Source organism: Eptesicus fuscus, chromosome 4 (assembly GCF_027574615.1).
Source record: "Eptesicus fuscus isolate TK198812 chromosome 4, DD_ASM_mEF_20220401, whole genome shotgun sequence".
Lineage (NCBI taxonomy): Eukaryota > Metazoa > Chordata > Mammalia > Chiroptera > Vespertilionidae > Eptesicus > Eptesicus fuscus.
In genome coordinates, this window is record NC_072476.1 from 104,597,404 (window position 1) to 104,614,788 (window position 17,385).

Consider the following 17,385-nt stretch of genomic DNA (forward strand, 5'->3'; position numbering starts at 1 on the left):
GGGTCCGGCCAACCTGGCCAGGGGGAGGGGACATGGGCGGTTGGCTGGCCTGCCTGCTGGTCGAACTCCTGGTTGAGGGGACAATTTGCATATTAGCCTTTTATTATATAGGAATACACTGAGTGGCCAGATTATCATGCATTCAGAGATCATAATAATCTGGCCACTCAGTGTGTGTGTGTGTGTGTATGTGTGTGTGTGTGTGTGTGTGTGTGTACACACACACACAGAGAATTCAGGGGAAATGCTCCATCTGTGAACTTAATGGCTAGTATGACTTGATTACCTTAGCCTCACATAATGGACTTAACTGGTCACATGATTGCAGAGAAGCTGCCTGAGTTAATATAGTGGAAACAACCAATAACTTGCTGACAATGTAGAGGTGGTGTGACAAAATTAGGGGGTGGGGGCAAGACTAACAAGACGAATAATGTCATTTTGTATCTGGGTTCCATGGCCTGGCCTGTTGTCTGTAATTATCCTGCTGTGTAAATATAAATTCTCTCCTGAGAACTGCAGGGGCTGCTTGCCACAGAGGAGCAGCAGGGATTGGATTGCTAAGCACTGTAGGTTTGGCAGAAGCCCAGCCCAAGAGATCTAACCTGTTGGCTGACTAGCAAGGGAAGGAGTTTGGTAGGTAGGCACATCCAGGTTAATTCCTTTGCGTCTTTTCTTGTTACCCTTTACATTCCTAAAAGAAAATGTGATTATCATAACCTTGAAGTTGGCTGTTTAAGAGGATGAGGAACACTGAATTTGTGCCAATAGATCTGTAGATTGTTGCATAGCTTGGGCTAGGATTTCCATAGTAGCTATACCACTCTAAAAGATGTGTACATTTGCCTTGGCTAGTGTGGCTCAGTTGGTTGGAGCATTGTCCTGTACACCAAAAGGTGCTGGGTTCCATCCCCAGTTGGATCACATGTAGGAGGCAACCAACTGATATTTCTCTCTCTTACTCCTTTCCTTTCTCTAAAAATCAATTAAAAACATAAATAAAAGATGTGTACGTTGGGGCTGAGGAAGACTCAAACAGACAATAGATTAAGTATGTCACATTTAGTGATGCATATGTTTTCTTCTATTCCCTTTTGTTATAACCTCTAATTAATATACATCCAAAAGTTTCTTCTTGTTCTATGGATAGGAATTAGATATAAAGAGAAGTCCATTTTAAAGCTCATAAATGAAATAATCTACACTAATAAAAGAGTAAGATGCCAATTGACCATACCTTCACAATGCCCACCAGCCAATCAGGAGTGAGTATGCAAATTAACCCAACAAAGATGCTGGGTTAATTTACATATGCAGGTGCTGCATGGCTGGGGGCGGGACGCTTGCATCATCACCATGGTGATGATGCAGGCTTTCTGCATTGCCCCAGCCACTCCCTGCCTCTGGGCAGCATGGGAAGGCAGAAAGGCAGCTCCGGGCCAGAGCAAAAAGGTGGCTCCGGCCAGAGCGAAGGTGGTGCCCGGCAGCCAGGGGAAGGAAGGCCCATTCTTGCACGAATCTTCATGCATCGGGCCTCTAGTATAGGTATAACCATAGTCTTTATTTTTATTTATAATTTATACCCCCTACACTTTTTGAAAAAAATTTGAGCATATTATAGCAATTACACATTTGACACAGAATAATTAAAAGAAATAATTAAGGGAGCAATAAAAAAGGAAGAACAGTTCCAGGTACCACTAACTTGGAATATTTAGCTTCTAAAGGGGTGTGCTGAGGAAGAGCAGAGAAATAATTTCCTGACTATAGTCACAATAGTGGATTCTTTTGTCATGTCAGCACTGTGCCACATACTTTATAAGCATTACCACATTTAATTGAGTGAGGTTGGTTAATGGTATCTTCCCCATTTCACAGTGAAGGAAACTGAGGCACAACACGATGAAGTCATTTAACCTGTTGTCACTTAGCTGAGAAGTAGTGGAACAGGGCAATTGAATTCCGGAATCCATGTCATTCTCTCCATATGACTGTCGATGTGGAACGATTTTGTGGGTAATAAGATTATATTATTCAAAAAAAGGTGAGGATTTTGCTCTGGCTCTTTGATTCTAATATTCCAGGAAATTATTCTAAACAATGAATGTACTGTATAGGACATAGGCCCTAATTTTTTGTGTTATTCTTTTGTTATCATTAAACCTGACAGTAGGGAGTTTTATCCCTGAGGACAGGGAGTTTTATCTGATTTGGGGGAGACTTGTGGCTGCAGAATCTTGAGCAGACTCGGGAAGGGAGGGACCCTTGCTGCCGGCTGCATTTCCCATTGTTTCTCTCCCTGAGGACCCATCAGGGCATTTCTCTCAAAATGATTACTTCCCAACTCTTCTCCTGCCAAACTTCCAACTTTTCTGTTTCTAGTCTACACAGGAGAGAAGAGGGAACTGATCATTACATTAAGACCTACTGTCCACCCATCAAGGACTGCAGCCTGAGTCATTCCTCCGAGATGGCAAGACCTAGAACTCTGTTGCCTGTGGCTCAACCTTGGCCTCCTTCTAACTCTATTGCTCTCCTCACACAAGGAGTCTTTTATGATAAACAGTGTAATCTTTGGGGGTGTAATGATTTACCATTTCATGGTGAATCATAGGGAATGACAAAATATTTGGGGGTCATATTCTTTTAGAAAATGGTGGCTGATTCATTGTCACTGCTGGAGTAACAAAAGGTTTGGATAATTTATGAGGGGATGGTTTTCAGTTGGAAGCTGGGGTGGAAGATGTTTTTTGTGGGGGTGGCAGGAAGAAGAAGGGGAATAAGAAGATATTACTTCTACTTTAGGAACCATTAATCTAGTTTAATTCATAACCTGGAGGACTTGTGAATGAGGTTATGTAGTATTCAACTTTGTGTTTGGCTCTGTGTCTAGGATGTTGCCTGGTGCATGTTAAATATTGAGTAAATTTTACCAAAAAAATTAATGTAACATATGTATATTTTGTCAACTTCTAGGTTTATAAAAGACCTTCCAAGTTCTTTTCACTGCCTGTTGCTTTGCTTCCACATAGGGCTGTACATAACCAGAATTCCTTAGAATTTTCTACCCAAGTAATTGTAATGGCTATATTTGCAGCACCCAAGCAGGGGTGCATGGGTCTGTCCAGAGTCACTTGCCACAGGGAGAAAGTCTTTGACTCCTCATGTTTTATCTTAAAATCAAAAGAAAAATTTGTCCTCTTCTCCTTTGTGTGTGTGGTACAAAAATAATCTCTTCCTCCTTCAAATAAATATATCAAATAAAATTGATGTCCTAGAAACACATACCGTGCTTAAGAATTGGCTTGTAGAACACCACACTGTCATCTACCTACATTTCAGTTTGAAGAGACTATTCCAAGCCATTCTGGACAATTTTCTTTTTTCATAATAAAGAGGCAATTACATTTGTTGTCTAATTGTTTGATAGAGCTTAGATTCGGACACCTTACCATGCCATTTGAATTCTGAAAACCAATACACAGATATAGCAAACTATTAGTAAGTAGTGAGCTGAAACAACACCTGAGGATATTCTCTTTCCTCAATCCCACATATCCTGATCTCCAAAAACCTTCTCAGCCTGCTCAGCCAGTCTGACATGTGCACAAGATGAGGCTGCACTGTGGGCAAGTTTCCTTGGCTGTGCTTTCTAAGTACCCATGGTTACCTTACCCAGGTAGCCATGGCCTCCTTGGAGAAGTCAAGTCATTGCAGGCTTATACAGCACAGGTCTGTGCCACAGCCTGACAGCTCTCCTAATTGTCAGGGAAAAGGTCGGTAAACTCTTTTGCAACAATTAGCTGTTAATCAGAGAGTAGTTAATATTAATGTGTTACTCTATTCCAGGATTTTTTTTTCCCTTCCCTTGGGATGTCTCCAAGGATTTCTCAGAGGCCTGATTGCCCCTCTCCTATTGATTCTTCAGCCACCAGCTCTGTCTTCTTGCCTCACCAAATAGAACAAAAGACAAGGGAGTACTTTTTCACAGTCTGATCAAACAGTACCCTGAGCCCTTCGCTTGGTATTGAGCCAAGTGTCATCACCTGGTTCTAGGTACTGTTTCCTGGTTTGGGAAGGAGGAACCTGACCCAGGAATTCAGCGGGGGGTCTTGAGAAGACACACTCTATGACCTTATCCACCCACTGCAATGGGAAACTCTCTTTGTAATGCAGGCATTAGCCATGAAACCATCTCCCTGGATGGTAACCACCCTAAGTGGTGGAAATGGGTATTCCTTCCTGGGACCCTTAGGTAGCCCACAGTGGGTAATAATAACAAATGTCATATGTAGAGAGCCCTAGAGTTTATAAAGTGCTATTTCACCATTTCACTTGATTATCATAATTGCCCAGCAAGGTATGTCCACAAAGGAAAATGGATACCATTAGTGTTATCTACAGATTTGAGAAGGAAAGAGAGAAGTCTAGAAAACATCTCCTATGTCATCCTGAAATATCCCACCTTTGTTCTTGTCCTGTACATGTGTGTCAGTGTTCTCTGTCTGATGATTGGTCCAAGGAAGTGGCTGTTGTTCATATTGGATTAATTGGTATTTTGGGGATTTTGCTATAGTGAAGGTTTAGGAGAGCTGCCTTCAAGCCCACAAAGAGGTGTGCATCTACTCTTTTCTTCTGGAGTTCAGTTCTACCTCTTACTGAGGCAGGGATCTTAGGTGTGGACCAAAATACACCAACAATTCTTGAACTTCTTCACCTACCAGATCTCTCCTGACATGGAGATATGCTTCACAGAGTTAACTAAAAAAATCTGAAAACTAGCATGTCCCTTAAACAAGACCAAATCTGTCTTTGGCTGTGGTCCTACACTTCACAGAGTATCTGGTCTGCCATATGCTTGGTCATGTCACTGTTTAGCAAAAGAGGATGCTGAATGGATCTTGTTGTTTGGAACACTCTACTCACTTGGCCCTGGGCACTACTCTGGCTTCCCATCTGCTTCTGAGTACAGCTCTTGGATCTGATTCTAATTCTGAAAGGTCTGAGAACCACCCTCTTTGGGCCCTGACTCAACATTAGGTGCCCAGAGATTCCTTCTTGTTGAGGAGTTTTCATTCAATTCAGTTGAACTCAACTCATTAGGCGTTTTGAGCAATATGAGAAGAGTTATATTTTGGTTGATAGTGGACTTAGAAACAGGAGAACTCGACTCCAGCTAAAGCTATATGTCCTAGATATTACTTCTTTTACCTCCATATCTCCCCACTGTCCTTTACCTTGCCCTTGGCTCCAGGTGGCTGACTGTTATAGAATTCATTAACGGGGTTCCGTGTTCTCAAACTTACAAATGGGTTTGACCAATGGAGGTACTTTGAGTGGATATAGGAAAGTGATGTCGGAGTGCATTGCCCGGGATCTCTCTCTGAGCTTGTTTTGGGACGGGTGAGTCCTTTCACAGAAGCTTCTTTCTGTATCCTTATCCTTTGTTGTTACTGGGCTTGAGACAATATATTATAATCTATGGTCCTTCTATACCCCATCCACATGGTCTCATTAGAAATAAACTCTCCTTGAATTATCCCAACTGGATTGTGACAATGGTTTTCTGGTGATACTCTGACAGATAGTCACTTCATAGGACTAGTTGCCTCAAATGTAAGTTGACAGGTTTAAAGCAGATAATATTCCTTCCAGCTGCAAATGTGCTTGACAGTGTAGGGACTGCAAAAACAAATCTCTTCTTTGGGAGCTTTGGGTCTCGTTGAAGTGCTACTCTACATACCTATCAAATGCAGAGGAGAACTAAGTGTGTGATTAGGGGGTATACATGCTCTAAGAATTCAGAGATGGGCATGGTCAGTACGAATTGAATAGTTGAATGAAATATGGATCTGCCAGTAAATTCTGCCCCAACTCCAAAGAACCACTTGTTGATAGGTTTTCTGATTTAGATCCAAGATGGATGTTGTCTTCAAGAGTGTATCAAGTGGTCGGCATGGCTCAGTGGTTGAGCATCGACCTATGAATCAGGAGTTCACGGTGGTTTGATTCCCGGTCAGGGCATATATCTGGGTTGCAGGCTCAGTCCCCAGTGTGGAGTGTACAGGAGGCAGCCAATCAATGATACTCTCTCATCATTGATGTTTCTATCTCTCTCTCCCTCTCCCTTCCTCTCTGAAATCAATAAAAATATATTTTAAAAAATGAAGAACTTTTTTTTTTTTTTTAAAGGCTTATTAAGTGGAAAGCCTGTTTTGGATCTATTCCAAGAAGACACACAATATTGGTTAATCTTAGGCAAAGCATCCTGGCAATTATTTACTGAACTCAGCCACCTGCCATGATGAAATATATAACTTCTAGGATTTCTTGAATTGAAATATTCTTTTTTTTTAAAGTGTAGAAAAACAGGATTATAGTTCAATATGAGAGGGTGGAGATCTTAATTGGCATTAATTAGCCATACCTTAAATGTTTTATAATCTGAAAGTAAATCTTTTATTTGTCATAGGCTACTTCTGTTTTTTTTCCTTTGACTCAGAAATGTGAAGGACATAAACACTGACAGAATAAAAATATAATAATCACCCTCATAACCACCATACAGATATCTTAAATCCTCCAAACAATTAAGTCACAGTGTACCATTTCCCAGTTGGATACTTTTTCCCCCACCAAAGGTAATTCCTACTCCCTCTTTCCACCTACCAGCCCCAATCTAGAGCCAGGCCAAGACAGAAAAATTGCTTTCCAACTCCCTTGGTGTAGAGAAGCCTCACTTTTATTGAGAGTAGGAGGTTATACTATAGCCCTTGGGGAGGTCTTAGCTTTATGTGAACACTGCTTGTTCAGGCCGAAAAAATCCAAAGCCCTAGGTTTTTATATTGTTTACTATCCTCATGACATCCAAGGCTTCAGGGCTAACTTAGCGTACTAGATTCTGTCTGCTCTTTGGTTAGGTTTTGCATGTTGGAGATTTTCCTTATATTCTTACTAGCTCATCTGTGCATTTTTAAAATAAAATGTTTTAAAGATATATGTTCATGTATTTTTTGTAGTAGGAGATTTTTTAAAAAAATCTGTTTACCATGTTGTGAAGTGCAGAAGCAAATGCACTCTGCTTAGACTCAAAGACTACTCATAGTGATGCTTATATCCTCCCACCCCAAAGGCAAGATGACTGTTACCTGAACTAATTATAAAAATAGAAAGACGTTTATAGCCAAGAAGCTAATTCAGCTGATCCACTAAGAATATTTTAAAGAAGCAAAACTGCGTTGCTGCCCGAGCACAGGAGTCAGTCCAGCTGCGGCCATAGCTCTTCCAACAGCCAACAGTGTCATCACATTTAATAGAGCAGCTGCCACCCCTGTGAGGAAGGGCACAGCCTTGACCCCGCCAGCTGACCTCACCATGAGCAGCAACAATGGCAATGATCCTGGCAATGGGGGGAAAGGGAGGGGCTGAAACAGCTCTGTTACTCATCTTCTATCCACTTGGAGACACGGAGAAGATTCTTTTGGATGCACAACAAGAATCAGGAAGAATAGTTCACAAGACGGTTCTCACGGTGGCAGCTCTCCCCCAGAGGAGCATGGAAATTATGTTTGATGTAGAAATGCACAGTAGCAGGGACCATAGCTCCATCAGAAGTTGTAGAAGGAGAGAAAGAAGATGATGCTTTGAAGAAAAGTGTAGACAGGGTGTCCGACCGGTCCAGTGAGCCTGGAGATGTTCTACCTAAGGAGTTCCACTGCAGGCCCCCTCAATGTTATTTCTTTCAGCACGAGCAAAAGAGGAGCCACGAGAAAGGGGATTTCTCTGCAGAATTGCTTAAGGTTTCCTCTATCTCTCTTCCTCTCATGTTCTGGCTCTGGGAATAGGCATCTACTTTGGAAAATGATGGCATGCACTTCTGTTAGCACCTAAGCCCCTGGAAGAGCATGGGACCCTAGAAGTGGTGTGTTGTCATTGTAGTTGATTCAAACTTGGGACCATTGTAAGCATGATCCACCCTACAACCCTATTTTTACATATCCAAGCTCCAGTAACTCTCAAATCCAGGACTTTATTCAAACCTCATTCCCTTTTTGGCCTATAAGACACTTTAACAGAGTTTAGTGTTATTTAGACATTTGCAAGGGCTTCTTCTCCGCAAATGGCACCAGCAGATAATAATTCTTCCCACAATGCTATTGTCTCCTTTTACTTTCATCAGACTTAGACCTGTACCATTCATGGTATAACTGTTGCTCTTGCAAGATAACTACATCTCTGTCTTAAAACAAGGTCAGGTTAGCAAATGATATGAAAACTTTGCTATTTTGTTTTCTTTTTCAAGACAAAGGCAAGCTTCCCTAAGCTTAAATCTATAGTTATTAAAAAATAAAACAAGGAAAAAAACACAAGACACAACAATGGAATCATTAAAGAATTTATTAGTCTATACAATATAATGCAGTCATTTAAACTGCAGACTGTAATACTATAGAAAATCATTGATGACATAATTTAATGTATTTGGTATATACTGATCTAACTATGTAAAATATGAATGCATATGGACCCAAACTCAAAGGATGTGTGGGTAAATGGATAGAGGGTATGAAAATTGCACATTTTTTATTTTTAAACTATCCCTTAATATTATCACATTTGTTTTTCAGCCAATAAAAACAACATATATTCTGTCGTGTAGAAAAGGGGGTAGGGTAGAGTTGGTGGAGAGCAAGACCACCAGTCCCTGAGTGAGTCTGTGGTATCATTGCTCCCAACATTTCCTTTGCTGTCTTGTTTGTACCACGAGAGACTAAAGAATGTCTTAAATGTCAGAGAATCACTGTCTTCTCTAACATCCAGGACTAGCATAGGGCAGGACGTCAACTAGGTACCTATTAAATACTTAATTAATTCTTAAGTATTCAATTAATATATTTTAATGTCAGTGCATAACTTTTTACCTTCACAAACAGCAACAGCCATTACCCCTTCTAGATACAATGTAGATTCATGTGTTTTTCATTTTAAAGTAAGAGAAATAAGAGAGAGAGAGAGAGAGAGAGAGAGAGAGAGAGAGAGAGAGAGAGAGAATATCTCCATGATTGATGCTCTGTATCACCAACATAACTGCAAGAAGCAATGCTTTATATAAATGTGTACTTTGAAGCGAGTGGTTTGGGAATGTTTGTTTGGAATGTAATGCAAGTGCATGTTCTTGGATTTATGGGACACAATTTCCTGTAGTGTTAAGGTGATGCTATTCAGAATCTTTTTAGGTCTAATAATTCTATTTTTTAGAAATGAGTCTGTATATGTGCCCCTGATCCACAGATATTGCTTATTATCCCAGCTTTGCCATGAGATTGAAAACAAGAGGAGATAAGCTGTTCTCAACATATACAGATCTCAAGTCCCAAGGCTGGAGGAAGTGAAAGAGAGATTGGAAGAAAGACCAAAGGGAGAAATAATCCCCATGCTGCAAACATTTGTTTGATAAAAAAAAAGATCCAGCTGTTGGCAAGAAGTGGTGTTTTGTGAGGGCATCATAGAATCAAAGGCTTATATTTCAAGTAGATGTTCTTTCTGTAGCACAAACATGATTAAGGGTAATGTAGTGTTATTTCAGATTTTCATTATTTATAAAAGGAAAGCCAATACTGCCAGACATGCAAGAACAAAGCTAAATCAGCTTCCAAAGCCTTCTGGCTCTTGAATTTAAGAGAATATAATAATTGGACTGTTTATTTGCCATGTTTCATATGTTTTCTTCTTAGAGGAAAAACACAATAGAGGTTTTCTTCTTTTCTTTCAGAATAGTTGGTTTTAGTGATATGGATTTGGTTTTATCTAATCTGCTCCTTCTCTTCCCCAGGCCATTCATTCGGTCTGCCCAGAGAATCAGAGCTGCTCCTGTTTTTACAGATATTCAAGGCTGCCCCAAGCTTTGCATGCTGCCCCTACATAGAGGTTCTAGTGGAGAAACCAGGGGAAGGAGATGACATTTAAAAAATAATAAAATATATCAGCACCATAAATACCATGTGATTTTACTTACATGTGAAATCTAAAGAATAAAGGAACAGACAAAATAGAAACAGATTCATAATACAAAGAACAGATTGATGGATGCCAAAGGGAAAGGAGGTTGGGGGGCTGGATGGAAAAGGTGAAGGAATTAAGAAGTACAAATTGGCAGTTACAAAACAGTCACAGGGTTGTAAAGTACAGCATAGGCAATCCTATATAATAAAAGCCCAGTGACCAAAACAGTGGAATGACCAGAACGAGCAGAGACCAGAATGGCCACAGCCCCTCACCCTGGCCAGCTGCCCCCCAGTGAGTGGTTAGGGGCAATCAATTAGGCAGACAAGCAGTTAGGGATGATCAGGGAAGCAGGCAGAGTGGTTAGGGGTTATCAGGCAGGCAGAGACGGTTAGGGGCAATCAGACAGGCAGGCAGAGGCGGTTAGAGGTGATTAGGCAGGCAGAGTGCTTAGGGGTGATCAGGCAGGCAGGCGAATGGTTAGAGGTGATCAGGCAGGCAGAGGTGGTGAGGGATGATCAGGCAGGCAGAGGGGTTAGGGGCGATCAGGCAGGCAGGCGAGTGGTTAGGGGTGATCAGGCAGGCAGGCAGGCATAGTGGTTAGGGGCGATCAGGCAAGCAGGCAAGCAGTTAGGGGCCAGCAGTCCTGGATTGCGAGAGGGATGTCCGACTGCCGGTTTAGGCCTGATCTTCAATGGGATCAGGCCTAAACCGGCAGTTGGACATCCCCTGAGGGGTCCCGGATTTCAAGAAGGTGTAGGCTGGGCTGAGGGCCTCCCCCTTTCGGTGCACAAATTTCATGTACCAGGCTTCTAGTATAGTCAATAATATTGTAATAATTATGTGTGTTGCCAGGTGGGTACTGGATATATTGAAGGGAACACCTTGTAACCTATATGATTGTCTATCCACTGTGTGGTACACCTGAAAGTAATACAAAATAGTGTTGAATGCAAAGTGTAATACTAATAATAAAATATCAGAGTCTTAAACCACTAGCTTCTAAAGAGGGGTAGGAAAGACTGGGCTGTGTGTCAACCACATCTCTCTTGTCAACTTTTTTCCTTTCCCTCTGAGGTACATTGCCTAGACATGATTGAGTCTACTTGGCTTGTCACTAGTTGCCCTTGATGCTCAGTTTTAAGTAACCTGTCCCAAGTATAAAACTACCAAGGGAAGAGCTGTCCTACACTTGCACCCCCTACAGATGGCCTGGGTTGAGGGAAAGCTGTGGTAGTCTGTCTGTCTCTGGATATCAGGACACCCTATACTTGTGCTAAAAATCTGGAGTGACATGTGCATAAGGATCAAAGCCTTCCAGAGATGGTGGGTCTTGGTGTTGTTGCATCTGGTACAGAAGAGGCAACTTAGAGCCAGGGAATAAAAAAGAAAGAGACTCTAAAACACTTTATCTATCTAAAGCACTGTTGGATACTATGGCTATATTTTCATTGAGTAATTCTCAGAAATTATGGAAACTATAGTGTTTATAACTTTCATTAATTCATTCAGCCAATATTTGGTGATAACCTACTTTGTGTCAGGCAATTAGTTCTCAGAGTTAATAATGCAAAAATAATAATAGTGATAATAAAAGCTAGTATTTATCAAGTACTTTCTGTGAAACTTGTTTAGTGCTTATTATAGATTTTATTTTATAATCTTTATATATAGATAGCATTATCACACCCATTTACAGATGAGGATATTGAGGTTTAGAGAGATGGAAAGATATTATGTCCTACAGAAATATTTATTGAGCATCTTTTATATGCCAATCATTGTGTCTTTTGTTGGGAGTATGGTGGTGAGCAATAATTTGATTCTAATTCTCATGGAATTTAAATTCTAGTGAGAATAGATAGACAATAAGCAAATAAGCAATTCAATAAAATGAAAGTTGAAGCTAGAGATACATACCATGAAAAAAATAAAACTTGATCATGTGATAGGGACTGATAGATAGCCAGGAGGGTGGGATGAATTAGCTACTTTAGATACAGGAAGATTTACTTAAGAAAGTGACATTCAAGCTGACACTTGAACGAAAAGGTGCCAGCCATGCAAACCACTAGGGGCAGAGCGTTGCTGGCAATGGGAATAGCAAGCACAAGGGCTATGTTGGGATGAGCTTGGTGTATTTGATAAGCAGAAAGAAGGCTCGTGTAGCTGCAGTCCAGCAAGCAAAGGGAGAGTGACACATCTTGAGCAGCTGTAGGACCCTGGGCCATACGCTACTACAGACTCTTGCGAGTCCTCTTCTTTCAAGCTCATTGAGCATCTTTGGGGGCAGCAAATAGGGAAGAACCAGACAGTCTGCTGTGCAAATCAGATTCTTTTGTTTCCTCCTATACAAAGCACAATTGTCTGTTAGGTCCAGACTTGTCCTCTGCGTCTAGGGCTGTCCTGACCCATTGGAAGTTGAGGCAGAGCCGAGTACCAGGAGGAGCATGGTCTTCTTCTGGTTCTCTTCTGGATTACTCGTCAATACACATGTCCCTGTTGAGTTCCTCTCTAGGCTCTACTAAAACAGCCCAGGCCAACGTCACTGACAAAATATGCCATTTTCTCCCTAATCTTTGCCACACTGCTTTCATGGGCACCACCTTTCATTTTTCTTACTCAGCCATCCTTGATTCACCTTCTCTCTGACTCACTGCCTTTGGTAGAATGGTCATTACGAATGTGGAAACACAGAGATTTGAAAGGTCCTCAAGTGATCCATAGGCACCTTAACATTAAAAAGGAATAAACAAACGTAATGATTACATGTGTTTGGGCTTTTATTCTTGCTCTTCAGCTTTGGTTATTGATGATCACTAGAAGATCTTATAGAGCAGGACTGAACTACTGTTTTATCAAAAGGTATCACATATAATTTATCATAGCATTTATCACACGTTCTGAGAGTGGTGGTTTTTGTTGCCTATTTCTCTCCACTATGATATGAACTCCACAAGGACAGAGCCTAGATGAGTCTTGTATACTATTTTGTTTCCATATTCCTGACCCATATAATAGATACTCCATACTTACCAAATGCTTAATACTACAGAGAAGGAGGTAAGGCCTAAGAAATATTGATAGAAGGGACCCCTCTTCTCTTCCCTTACCTGATAAGTGCTGTTATCTCAATCTCCCTAACCCCCATCTCTTCTCACCACATACACATCTCTCATCACAGTGCTTTGCACACAGTCAGTTTATTTAATAAATGACAGCTAGATAAATCTTGTCCCCATAAAACCTGTGCCACACAGGGGCCTCTGGAGTAGAGTGAGAAATCAATGAATAAAAGGTACCTATCTGGATGGTTTAATTTTAGCCTGAAAGATTTATCTTGAGAACTTGTCAGAACCAATGAAAGACATTTTGAAGTGAAAATCAAGCGATTAGTAAAAACCAGTACCAAAGCCACATATTCCGTTGGGTTTCAAGCAAACTCAGAAGCAGTGCTTCATGTGTGATAATTTTCAGCTGCTATAAGTGTTTAAAACAGCTTCAGAGGAGAATGGCAGCATGGGAAGTGTGAGAGGTGATTATAGGTGTGAGAAATGTGTGTACTACAGGCAGAGGGCGGCAATTCAGAGTGTGTGGTTTCTACCTTTGGAAATGACTTTATCTGCCTGCATAGTTTCCACTAGAACAGACTTTCTCAACCTTGTTCCCATGGATATTTGGGGCCGGTTGACTCTTCACTGTGGGAGCTGCCTGGTGCGTTGTAGGATATTCACCAGCATCCCTGGCCTCTACCCACTAGCTGCCAGCAGCCATTCAGTGATAACAACACAAACGGTGTCCATATGTTGTCAAATGTCCCCTGGGTCAGAATTACCACTGGTTCAGTACCCCTGCTCTAGGGGAGCAGCGGGGTCTGCTGCTCTTTCTAATTACCCGACAACTGGTCTTCTTAAATCTTCACATTTTGGATATAGATTCTTCCCAGTTTCAGAACCTTTTGTTTTTGGAAGCTGCCCTCACTGATGTTGTGTTGCCATCAGAAGGCTCTGATGGTGTTGTCGTTGGCTTAGCAGCATGGTGTGAACAACCTCGGATTCCACGTGACTATGCTCAGAAGGGTCCAATCTGACGGATGCCCAGAGGAGAGGGAGAATGCAGAGTGAGCTGGTTTAGACAGTCATTTAGGACTGCTCCACTTCTTGGGGTCTCTTTTAATTATTATTTTTTCTGGCATGCATATTGATTGTCCTTGAAAAGAAATTCATGTGAAAAGAAGTCTTAATAGTTTCAACAAGGGTGGCCCTTGGAGCGAGCTCTCTTTTCTGCCCTCCTTGATGGGAACACCCACCGCTGCTCTTAAACTATTCACTGACAGCTTATCCATTGGTCTAAGGAATCCACTCAGGAAATTTAAAGAAATTGTGGTGAATATTGAGCTTCTCTACGCCTGGGAGGCATCGGTGTAATAGGGCTTCTCAAATTGAGCCTCTGGGATCCTTGATCAAAAGACTTAAGCAAGGAAACCAACCTGCTTTCCTTCCTCTCACTGCCTCTGAGATGGGCTGAGGGAGAAGGCTATTCACAATATGAAAGACACAAATTTACCCAAAGAGAAACCACAGCATGACTATTTTGATTTTTTCTTTACAAAAGGATTCATCTCAGTGCTCTAATATACTGAAATATATTGGGATTATTTAATATTTGAAAATGTATTTTCTACATGATTTTTATGTCAAGAGAAGTATATACATTAAATTACAAGTGTGTGGTTTTTAATGATCTGTTCAATTCTAGAAGTGTTTTGGCTTGTGGTGCATTGCGTGCATTTTCTCTGATGACACAAAATTTCCTTTTTTTTAAAAAAAATATTTTTATTGATTTTAGAGAGGAAGGGAGAGGGATAGAGAGATAGAAACATCAATGATGAGAGATAAACATTGATGGGCTGCCTCCTGCACGTCCCCCTACAGGGGATCGAGCCCACAACCCAGGCATGTGCCCTTGGCCAGTATCGAACCTGGGACCCTTCAGTCCACAGGCCGACACTCTAGTCACTGAGCCAAACTGGCTAGGGCCACAAAATTTCTTATATTGTCCACAAAGACACGGTCATGCCCTGGAGACTGAGGCAAGATTATGTACCAGAAATAAGGTTTGGTCTTTGTCTCCAAAAAAAAAAATCCAAATAGCTGATCAGTTTAGTCAGTGGGGTAAACAAAAATTAATGAGATTAATTGTATATTGTCACATAAGAACTAAGTAATTAATTTTAAAGTTTTTTTTTTCCTGTCAGATTCAACACTATGTGTTTACAATTAGAAAGAACTGATTGACTTCCAAACCAAATAAAAGTGATTTGATAGGTCATTTCAAAGACAGCTGTGGGACCAAAGCCAGTAGCTCTCAATGCTGTGACCTAAGATTGACCTAGGATGTAATAGACACTCGATTGCGCTATGCTTTCCCAAGGAGATATAAGATTTAGCTACTCATATCAGTGATTGGTAATGTGGAAAAGTAAATAAAATGTTTCCTAAGTCTTTTAAAAAAGTGATTTGAGAATTAATACTGTTTCCATAATTTGGGTATTTTCTCTCCTCCATGACAGTTAGAAACCAAGAGTGGATTTCATTTATTTTCAGTGTGGTCTGGAATGGGCCTGTTGGACTGAAGGCCTCAATTCCTAGTTTGCTGGTGGCTGGAGGCCATTTCCAGTTCTTTACTACATGGGCCTCGCCAACATGGCACTTTGCTTTGTCAAAGCCAGCAAGGCAGCCTTAGCCGGTTTGGCTCAGTGGATAGAGCATAAGCCTGCGGACCAAAGGGTCCCAGGTTGGATTCTGCTCAAGGGTACGTACCTTGGTTGCAGGCTCCTCCCAGCCTGGGCCCTGGTCAGGGTACGTGCAGAAGGCAACCAATCGATGTGATAGGTGTTTCTTTCACATCGATATTTCTCTTTGTCTTTCCCTCTCCCACAAAAACAAAACAAAACAAAACAAAAACAAAAAAACAGCAAGGTAGAGAGTAGCAAGATGGAGGTCACAATCATTTGTTATTTAATGTCAGAAATGGTGTCCCATTGTGTTGGTGTTATTTAATTCATTAGAAGCAAGCCACTAGATTGGGCCCACACTCCGGGAGGGATGTGAATGCCAGGAGGCAGGATTGTTGGGGTCCATCTTAGATGAGTGCCTATTGCCTCAGTGAGGGAAAAATCTAGCATACTGAGAAGAAACTAATAAAAGTGCCTGTTTCTAAGAAATGAAAGAAAAGAACCTTCTCCATTCCATTCGCTCATTCAGAGCCAAAACAAATGAACTTGATTGGGCTGGGTTCACAAGGGGAGTGGTCAGCTCTATTCTGAGTAGAGGTGCAAATCAAGCTCAAAGTTGAGAGGCTCAGTTCAGAATCGGAGGAACAACATTAAGTAGCGGGTCCAAGGTATGCCTTTGGGGCTATGGACAAGAGAAGGATAAGAGGTCAGAAGCCCAGTAATACTCAACCAGTGTAGAAGCAAACTATTAGGCCAGATAATCAGAGAGGTTGTGGATGCAGCCAAGAACAGTAAAAATGATGCTTAGCACTGTCTTGCTGGTGGTCAGGGCTCCGTGGCTTTAAGGACACAGGGCTGGTCCAGACTTTGTCTCTGTTATTGAAAGGTCATAAAGTACTGCTGTATTTTTGGTTTAAGTTCAAATAGAAAGTTTAATGGTTTAGTAAAAATGATAAAATTAGGGAGGAAGTACTATTCCAAATGAAATTAAAAGTCATGAAAATACTACTTTTTGGGCCAACATTAGATATGTATTTTGTCCTAAAATGCATAGTGTTTTGTATTGATTGATGATTTAATTTTCCTCTCCAAATACTGTTTGTATCTGGGTACATAATTCAGCCCCAAACACTGTACATGCACCTCAGAGTCATCTAGCTTAGAACAAATATTGATGGGGGTACCAATGTCTTCTCCTGACCATTAGTTATTTTTAATTTTTATTTTGACACTACCTTATTTTGACCTTAATAACACATTTTCCTTAAATGTCAACAAGTAATTTAACTAGAAACTATAATATCCTTTTATAGGATTTTCAAAAGTGATGAATTTCCTAGGCTTTGAAAAAATTGGCATATAGCAATATGATAGAATGTTGAAATTAAAGTCATATTGAAACAAAAACCCACTCATTTCTGGAAAAAGAAATCTAGTTATATTTAATTCCATTTCTACTTGCTTCCAGTGATGTCTTCTATTAGATTACAGAAGTAACCAATTACTCTCATCCACCCTTTTTCACATAACTTGAAATTAAATTTAAATTTTTTAAAATTAGCACTTATATTGAGTGTTCATTTATTTTATACCTAGATTATTTAATTCTAACACTTCTTAAACTCACCTATGTATTTCTTTCTTTA

General features: G+C 40.7%; 1 protein-coding gene and 1 pseudogene across 1 annotated transcript in view; both read left to right on the top strand.

Moving 5' to 3' along the window:
• PLCXD3 (phosphatidylinositol specific phospholipase C X domain containing 3) overlaps window positions 1–17,385 on the top strand; it is a 124,024-nt gene that overhangs the window by 57,503 nt on the left and 49,136 nt on the right. The window lies entirely within an intron of this gene.
• Window positions 7,372–7,864, top strand: LOC114227800 (BCL2/adenovirus E1B 19 kDa protein-interacting protein 3-like; annotated as a pseudogene).